Source organism: Asparagus officinalis, chromosome 5 (assembly GCF_001876935.1).
Source record: "Asparagus officinalis chromosome 5, Aspof.V1, whole genome shotgun sequence".
NCBI lineage: Eukaryota > Viridiplantae > Streptophyta > Magnoliopsida > Asparagales > Asparagaceae > Asparagus > Asparagus officinalis.
The window spans coordinates 1,618,965-1,627,538 of record NC_033798.1 but is presented as its reverse complement, the minus strand read 5'-3'; the positions used below and the strand labels follow the sequence as shown (position 1 = coordinate 1,627,538).

At 44.9% G+C, this 8,574-nt stretch overlaps 1 protein-coding gene across 1 annotated transcript in view; it reads left to right on the top strand.

Moving 5' to 3' along the window:
* The window catches only part of LOC109844023 (protein CHROMATIN REMODELING 5-like), a 44,215-nt gene continuing 43,363 nt past the window's right edge, over window positions 7,723-8,574 (top strand). The window contains exon 1 of the mRNA XM_020413027.1: window positions 7,723-8,574. This exon is cut by the window's right edge and continues 650 nt beyond it. The gene's annotated coding sequence lies outside the window, so the exon portion shown is untranslated.

Below are 8,574 nucleotides of genomic sequence, written 5' to 3'. Positions count from 1 at the left end.
CGGTTTTTTTTAATGTCTCCTCTAAATAATCGGGGTTGACAACCCCGACTATTTAGCTATGTACAAGCTAAATTAGTCGGGGTTGGCAATCCCGACTAATTTAGGGCCATATCTAATTGGTCGGGGTTGGCAACCCTGACCATTTAGTAGAGGAAAATTTTCCTACGATAAAAATGGTCGGGGTTGGCAACCCCTACCATTTAGTAGAGGAAAACTTTTAAGTAACTACCCGGATTTTTTGTCTAGGAAATAACTTGCATGTGATGTTGTTATTGGTGCAGCGTCAGGATGGTCAATGAAGAACTGCTTATCATCGCGTAAATCTGCACCAACATTTTAACCAGTTTTGTATATGCCAAAATAAAATCAAAATGTACAACATACCGAGCAAATTAAATGTCTACTAGCAAAGGTTAAATGTAACATTGTTTAGTTTTATTTGTAATGTACTTACCGAGCTTAGTTCCTATGAGCACGATAGGTACATTTGGTGCATAATGCCTCATTCAGGAACTCACTGAAATTTGAAGCAAGCAAGAAAAGAGAAAATATTCAGATTATGTTAGTGTAGTCTGTATAGAATCAAAATGCAATGCTAAATAGAAAAGGAAACTTGGATAACAGCAAAACCTTCTTGGATTGTTTTCAAAAAACCTTCTTGGATAAAAAATGGTAGGGGTTGCCAACCCCGACCATTTTTATCGTAGGAAAATTTTCCTCTACTAAATGGTCGGGGTTGCCAACCCCGGCCAACTAGATATGACCCTAAATTAGTCGGGGTTGCCAACCCCGACTAATTTAGCTTGTACATAGCTAAATAGTCGGGGTTGTCAATCCCGATTATTTAGAGGCGACATTAAAAAAAACCGACCCATTTCGTGGCCACGCTGCTGACGTGGCCACAAAATGGGTCGGTTTTGATAAATAAAACTGAAGTGGGTCTATTTTGGCAATTAAAAATATAAATGGGTTTATTTTTAAAAAAAAATTCAGTGAACGCTTCATGTCGAATAGGCGTGGAAAACGGAAAGGACAAATCCTGTGTAAAATAGATCGATTTCTGTCCATTTATGTAAAACATTTTTCCAGTTGGTTTTCCAATTTTTTACGAAAGAAAAAACTTATTTCTTAAAATTAGTAGGCTATCCGTACAAGTTTGTTGATCATTCAAGAGCTTTACTGCTAAAAACGTTTAGGGAGTGTTTGTTTCACCAAAAAATTGGCATTCGGTATGGATTACAAGTTTTGCGATTAAAAAGTGAGGTTTTTTGTATTTTGAGATTCCATATATGGTGTTTGTTTTAAGAAAATGTTTAGAATATTGAATCCCAAAAGTATAAAAAATGCCCAATTTTTAGAATTTGCCAAATCCTCTTAATTGAAGAGGATTTGACAAATCTCACTTTTATCTTTTTGGGTGAGGTAACCTCACCAAAATAGCATATTCATCTGCAATTTGTCTCGCTTCCCCTACCAACAAGAAACTGTATAGGCTTTAAATCCTTCGAACGCATGGGTAAATTTGGTGTTGCCCGAGATCGAGAAGGTGCACGAGGCCGTGGTAGCTGAAGCGAAATGAGTCCCGAGTGGTGACATTGAGTATGATCACCAAAGCGGACGACGGCGTAGAAGTTCGTGACGATCAAGTGAACATTGGCAATGATGAAGGATTCAATCAGAAGGGGGTTGGTCGGAAGAGGCTGGTAACCTGACATAATTTAAGAGTCATGCGAGTAGGAGATTGTTGTCTTCCTTCAGCCTGATACTGAGTTGCATTTGTAAACGTTGATGTTGGATTTTATTGCAATATTTTCTATAATAAAATAAGATTCTAAATTTGACCCTTGTGTTAACATTGAGTACTCCAACTATTCATCTTTCAGCCTTAAAAAATACAAAGTTTTTGATGTCATGTGACTTAGTAGTGAGATTAGCAGATAATCCCAACTCAGTGATGAGGCTGGGGGTGAGTAAGTATGATGTGGGTTCCCTCATCCTTTAGGCAGCAGATCCCCTGCTTAAAACGAGTAAGCTACACAATATGCATATTAGAAAACTGGAGTTGGGTTCTCCGGTAATTCATCTAATAGTCAAGTTAGTATTTGAGCTTGAGTAAAGAAGAAACCAATAAACTGAATACAGTCTTAGTTTAAGTGTGCAGAAATTGCATACTTGTGGCCCTGAAAGGGCCTAAGGATCCGCCCTCCTCATTAGCAGGCAATGAATCCATATTTATACTCGGCTGAGAGGGGTAGAAGTGTAACTATTGTCATGTCTAAGCAGACAGCTGGATTGCAGATAGCTTTACAGGGGTTGACTGCATATGCGGTGAGTCATCTTTGATTGGATGTGATGATGATTGAGGAGGTATGAGAGGTAACGAGTCATGGAGGCTCGTGGCACCCACAATGCTGAGAATAAATAGCTGTTGGTGTGGAGTTAGGTCGAACCGCCTCTTGACTTGGCTCTGAGCGAGGGACAATAAGTACCATTTTTTTAGTTGGCATCGTAAGTTGTCAACCAAGCTTTGCGTGGATGAGGGTGGTTGACTCGTCTGACGAGGTCAGGCGAGAGGAATTTGCTTTCCCGACAATGAGCTAGACTCACGCCCAGCTTCTGCGTTCGCACCCACAACCATGCTCGTTCCACAATGCCAACTTCCAGATGTTCGTGAAGGTAACAAGAAATCTGGTCTCAACTCGGACTGACTCGGGAAGAGTTGAGTGCTCAGGTGGCCCGAGTCGCCCCTTGCTAGGGTGAGCTAGCATGATTGATCAATGCTGATATGGGACATATGTCGGCTCCAGGAGGAAGACTAACACTTAGATTAATTATGATAGTAACATTAGCCCCTTTCGCTTGGACTTGAGTAGAGTGAAAAAGGAATATAGTTGGCGGGTCCCAAGGCACATTTATGAGGGGTGCTGAAGGGTCTTTTCGAATGTGATGTTGCTGACGTCAGAGGATAATTCTGGGCCGCCGCCGCCTCAATTCTTAGGCGAAGAGTGTTGGCCAATCACAATGAGGGACACTTTGGTTCTAGAACTGTCGCCTCATATTCTGGGAATGATTTTGGTTGTTGGTTCAGAACCAAGTCGATAGTTGCAATCTTGCTACCTGTCGGTCCTTCTACCTATAAGTACATTGCTCCGATTGTGAAGGATTTCTGCTGTTTACTAAATTATCGAGTTCTTAATCTACAACAAAACTCCGAACTTCACATCTCCTTCTCCGGCAATATCCAGAACTAGTCCGATGTCATCTTCAATAGTTAGGAATGAAGTCCGACTTAACCTGTTGTAGAAGTTTCATTCCAAAGTCGCAAGTGACCTTCGATTGCTATATGAAAAATTCTACATCCCTAAGATGTTTGCTTTGACGGTGCTGGTGAAGTCACAGGTGACCTTCCATCACGACATTAGTTGAGCTCCCATGTAATTGAAGCAGGAGTATGGACTATGCTTGCCACTGCATCCCTTCCTCTGAGGCGTCTTCGAGGCACTGGGGGTGTCACCATCATAGATGAAGCCGAATTTCATTGCTACTCTGGTGGGGTTCGTGGTCATCTGCCATTAGCTAGGAGTCGAAGCGACCCTGGAAATACTCGCGCACCTTGTCTGCGTGAAGGTGAACTAGCATGAGGTGCATTTCTACCTCTAAGTCTTGGGGGACAATAAAATAGTCGTCAACACTCCCGAGTCCAACAAGAACTAGAAGGAGAAATTCATCTATGCGGCTAGGAACAACTCCAATATGGCTTGCTCTAATTGGCCAGAGATCAAGAAGGGAGCTCTAAAGCCAGGGCCACTGATGAGCACTAAGAGGCGTGCGCGGGAATCGATCAAGGGGTACACCGGCTCTCGTCAAATGGGGGATCTTTTGATAACTCGGTCTTACGAGTTGTCGGTGTCTCTTCAGTGCCTCCTACTACAGAGGATGAAGCTCAGGCGGCTGCACTGACGTTGGGCTCTAGTGAGACTGATGCAGTGCCGACGGCTCCACCTGCTCGAGCTCAGGGAGGGCCCTTAATGAGGCCAAAGAAGCACCTCCTCCCGGATCGGGCTCCTAATGAAGTTGAGGAGGTCCAGGCTCATGTGGCTGAGATAGTCGCTTGATTGGCGGGGTCGAGGGCTACTACTGCCTAGGCCTAGAGTGTCGAGAAGAAGAAGAAGCTGAGAAAGGTGGGCAATCGAGTCCCTAAGAAGATGGCTGAGATAGTGATGGAGATGAGAGTGTCCTTTGTTGTCTAGGCGGATGCCTCGGGCTAGCCACCGACAGAGGTTCCACCTTAGACAATGGAGGAGGCGACTACTGCTACTGCCATTCCTGTTCTGGCTCAAGAAGCTGAAGTCATCATTATTGATGATAGGTCCCCTGCCAGAGAAGAGGGGCCAAGATCCATATGGACGAGGCCGAAGAGGCCGAGCCCCAAGACAAGGGTAAGGTGGCCCTTGACGAGGCCTGCTGCCGAGTTGGCCTATCGATAGGGGAAGGAGCCAACTGTTGAGGGGGTGCCTCCTACCTAAGGGTTTGGGTGGTCGTCTCCTTGCCAATTAATGAGATTGAGGCAAAGAAATAGGATCAACTGAGGATGTTGCTAATGGGATCTTCCTAAGCCAGACCCTGCTACAATAGAGAGCCGCCTGAGGAGTTCAAATATGAACCTAGGTGGTATCTTGATAAGAGAGGGTCGGTCCTCGAGTCTCACCCTCGACTCACCCAAACGCAAGCGGTCGAGCAATTCTATCTCCCACGTGATGACAAGATCCACAGGGAGATGTCGAATGTCAACCTTTATCAATGCCCCAAGAGTTGTTTGGTCGTTACGAACAAGTTCGAACCTCCTACCTCAAGCTCCAAGGGGAGTTGGAGGCCCAAAAGGCTGATCTAGAGAAGTCCTCTTATCGTTAGCTGCCAAGGAGGATGAGCTGGCCATTTAGAGCTGGAGTGATGACAAATGGCACCGGGAGGTAGAGATGCGGGAGAAGATGGTCGATGGCCTAAAGACTTCTATTAGCAAGAAGTCAGCCAAGATCAACAAGCTCAAGGAAGACCTTGGCCATCTCGAGCATGAGCTCCTCGAATGGAATGATAGAATAAAATATCTATTCGAGGAGGTCGTGTCTAAGAAGCGGGAGAGGAATGGCACCCAAGAGCGAGCTTGATTGGATCGTCTAGCCGCCTAGAGCTTGCTGGCCGAGCTGAAAGAGGAGCAACTAGCTCTCAAGAACCTTAGGATGAGAGCATCCAGGCTGCTCTAAAGGATGAGCAACAACGTGAGTCGTCCCTCGTCAAGATCCATGCTCTGCAAGACCGCCACACTCATCTGGAGTATGAGGCCCACCACTTTGAGGTCGTCTAAGGCTATCGCCACATCGCTCTTGGAAAGGTGGAGGTGGCGTTGGCTTGTAAGGCTAGGTACGACTATAATCAGGCGTAGCTTCCAGCTGAGATCAAGAATGATCTTGATTGCTTCCACTATCCTCCTTGAGTGGCCAACTATCTCGATGCACTCCTATATATAGAGAAAGAGGGAGGCAGACTTACACTCAATGATGGAGATGATGACAAGCATGGCGAAGAGTCGGCCGATGAGGCAGGCGAGGGCTCGGCTCACGATAGATGAGTGAGTGAGCCTGGAACAAAGAAAGGCAAAGGGGCTGAGACTGAGGTTCAGTCGACTCCCTTGCCATCCACTATAGCCGCTTCTCCAAGTTCGACTCCTGGTCCTGGCTCTGGGATCTATCCGTTTGCACCTCTTAGTCCCCCTCATCTCCCGAGTCCGACCCCTTAGGGGCCCCATTGCATCTCTCTTCCTTTTGCTTTGTTATTGTTGTTTGTTTTTTTATAGCACTCTTTTGTACTGTAAATACTTCACAATATATGAATAAAAAAGTATTTTTGTTAATTTGAACCGTGTACCAGTGAGATTACATTCTTGTTGTATGTTAAGAATTTGCAATCCGCTTTGTTTGAGTACAAGTTCGTTAGGTCGAGGTGCTTGGCTCCGAGTGTAATAATTAGGATGACTCAACTTAGTGCTTTGGGTTTCCTCGCGATGACAACATGGTCTTGAAGTACATGCCTTGGGCTTAAGGATATGCCAAGGTCATTTGTCGGTGATGTGCCTTGGTTTTACCCTAAATAGGTACTAAGATTTTTGGTGTCAGAGTTGGTTGAATTGATGGCGTGCGTTAGTTATACTCTGAATAGGTACCAAAGTCTTTTTTGTTGATGGCGTGCCTTAATTTTACCCTGAAAAGATACTATGGTTTTTGGTGTTGATGATGACTGATTGATGAAAGCTGTGTATAGATATATAGCAAGAAATATATTTTGAAGATAATATCTTTAATTTGTTACTTTTCTTCAAAGCTGCATTATGACCAACTCACCTTCGTAGCCTTACAATGAAATCTCTTAGCTACCGTAGAGCTTAGATGGAGATGGAAACTTCTTCTGATGCTCGAACATAGGGGATGGTTCATCAAAGGGAGATGAACCCCACAGTAGGTGCTAGTGTTAATGTCCTGATACTAAGCAGTGAGATTAGCAGATAATCTCAACTTAGCGACGAGGCTGGAGTTGAATAAGTACGATGTGAGTTCCCTCATCCCTTTAGGCGGCAGATCCCTTGTTTAAAATGAGTAAGCTACAAAATATGCATATTAGAGGACTGGAGTTGGGTTCTCCGGTGATTCATTTGACGGTCAAGTCAGTATTTGAGCTTGAGTGAAGAAGAAACCAATGAACTGAGTATGTTTTTAGTTAAAGAGTACAGAAATTACATACATGTGGCCCTGAAAGGGACATGAGGATCTGCCCTCCTGGTCAACAAGCGATTAACCCATATTTATACCTCCCTAAGGGGGAGAAGTGTAACTATGGCTGAGTCCAGACAGACATGCGAGATTGGCAGATACCTTTATAGGAGTCGACTGCATATGCGATGAGTCATCTTTGATTGGATGTAATAGTGATTGAGGAGGTATGTGGGGGCTGATGAGTCACGAAATCTCATGGCACCCGTAATGATGAGAATAGACAACCGTTGGCCTGGAGTTCGAGGTTGAACCGCCTCTTGACTCGGCTCAGCGAGAGGGACGGCAAGTACTGCCTTTCTAGTCGGCATCGTAAGTTGTCGACCCAGCTATGAGTGGATTAGGGTGGACGACTCGTCTGATGAGGTCGGTCGAGAGCTGGTCTCGACTCGGCCTGACTCGGGAAGGGTCGAGTGCTCAGGTAACCTGGGTCGCCCCTGGCTGGGGTGAGGTAGCATGATTGATCAATGCTGATAGGGCACACATGTTGGCTCGAGGAGGAAGATTAACACTTAGGTTAATTACGGTCAGAGCAAAAGTGATTATAACGCCACTCTAACGCCATGCCTACTTGCAGACTATAAGACTACTACGATGATCCAACTATAAAACGATTGGTTGATGCAACATTAATGCAATGAATTGTACACACCCGATTCTTTCGTCACGCATCAATTCTTGCCAGCTCCACGAACGTGCCCAGCCGGATAGAGCGTTCATTGTATCTGTCCTATATATCCTATCCTAAACAAAAAGGAATTAGGGTGCCCTAAAAATTATTTACTTTCCCTTTATTATTAAATTTAAAAGAGAAAAAGAAAAAGAAAATTTTGAGAGAGAGAAGTTAAAGCACGTAACCTTGATACAGAGAAAATATACTCGCCCTCTCGGCCTCTCTTTGTTTCTAATCTCTCCCTTTTCCCCTCTTATCCCGGATAACCTCCCTCCCTCCCTCCCTCTCGACGCGGCATCCACCCGAAACGACACCAACCTTTCTCCGATCCCGCCCGACACGCGGCCGAAACCGCTACCGATCCCGTCCTCTCTCCTTCTTTCCTCGCTCCATTCGGATTCCCTTTTATAGACCGCTAAAAACTGCGGAAAAATTACCGACACGAAATTCGAAAAACCATTTTCTTTTTTTAAAAAACCTCTCCGCCCCCTTGCGATCCCGCCACTTCCTCCGCCCCGGCGCACGTTTGCTATCCTGCGCCGCCTCGGCCTCTCCCCCCCCTAAATCCGAGGTACGATCTCGATTCTTAAGTCTACCGTCTGTTGCTCGTTACTCCGATCCCTTTTACTGAGCTTGATCGCGTTGGATTGGGACCAGTGGGTTGGGATCAAGCTCTTGATTTGGTTTTGATCAGTTTGTTTTGGTTTGGATGGGGTTTTGATCACTTTTTGAGTGCGGTAGCTTCGAGTCCGTTGAGTGCGGTGTTAGATTTGATCGTTCGTTGACTGATCGGCCTTTTTGAGCGTCTCTAGGGTTTCTATGTTTTGATTTGGCTTCACTTTTGATTTGACGCTCTCTTTTTGAGGATTTGTTTATGGAATTGGATCCTGATCCTTCTGTGTTAAGTTTTATTTGTGCTTTATCGAGATTGCTGAGTTGAATCTGGAGGTTCACTGATTTTTGAATAGAATGAAATTTCTGTTTGCGTTAATGGTTTATCAATGATCGCTTGTTGCTCTGTCCATCAATAAGAATGCAAAAGTTTCGGAATTGACTTGGAGCTCAAAGTCAATTTTCTCC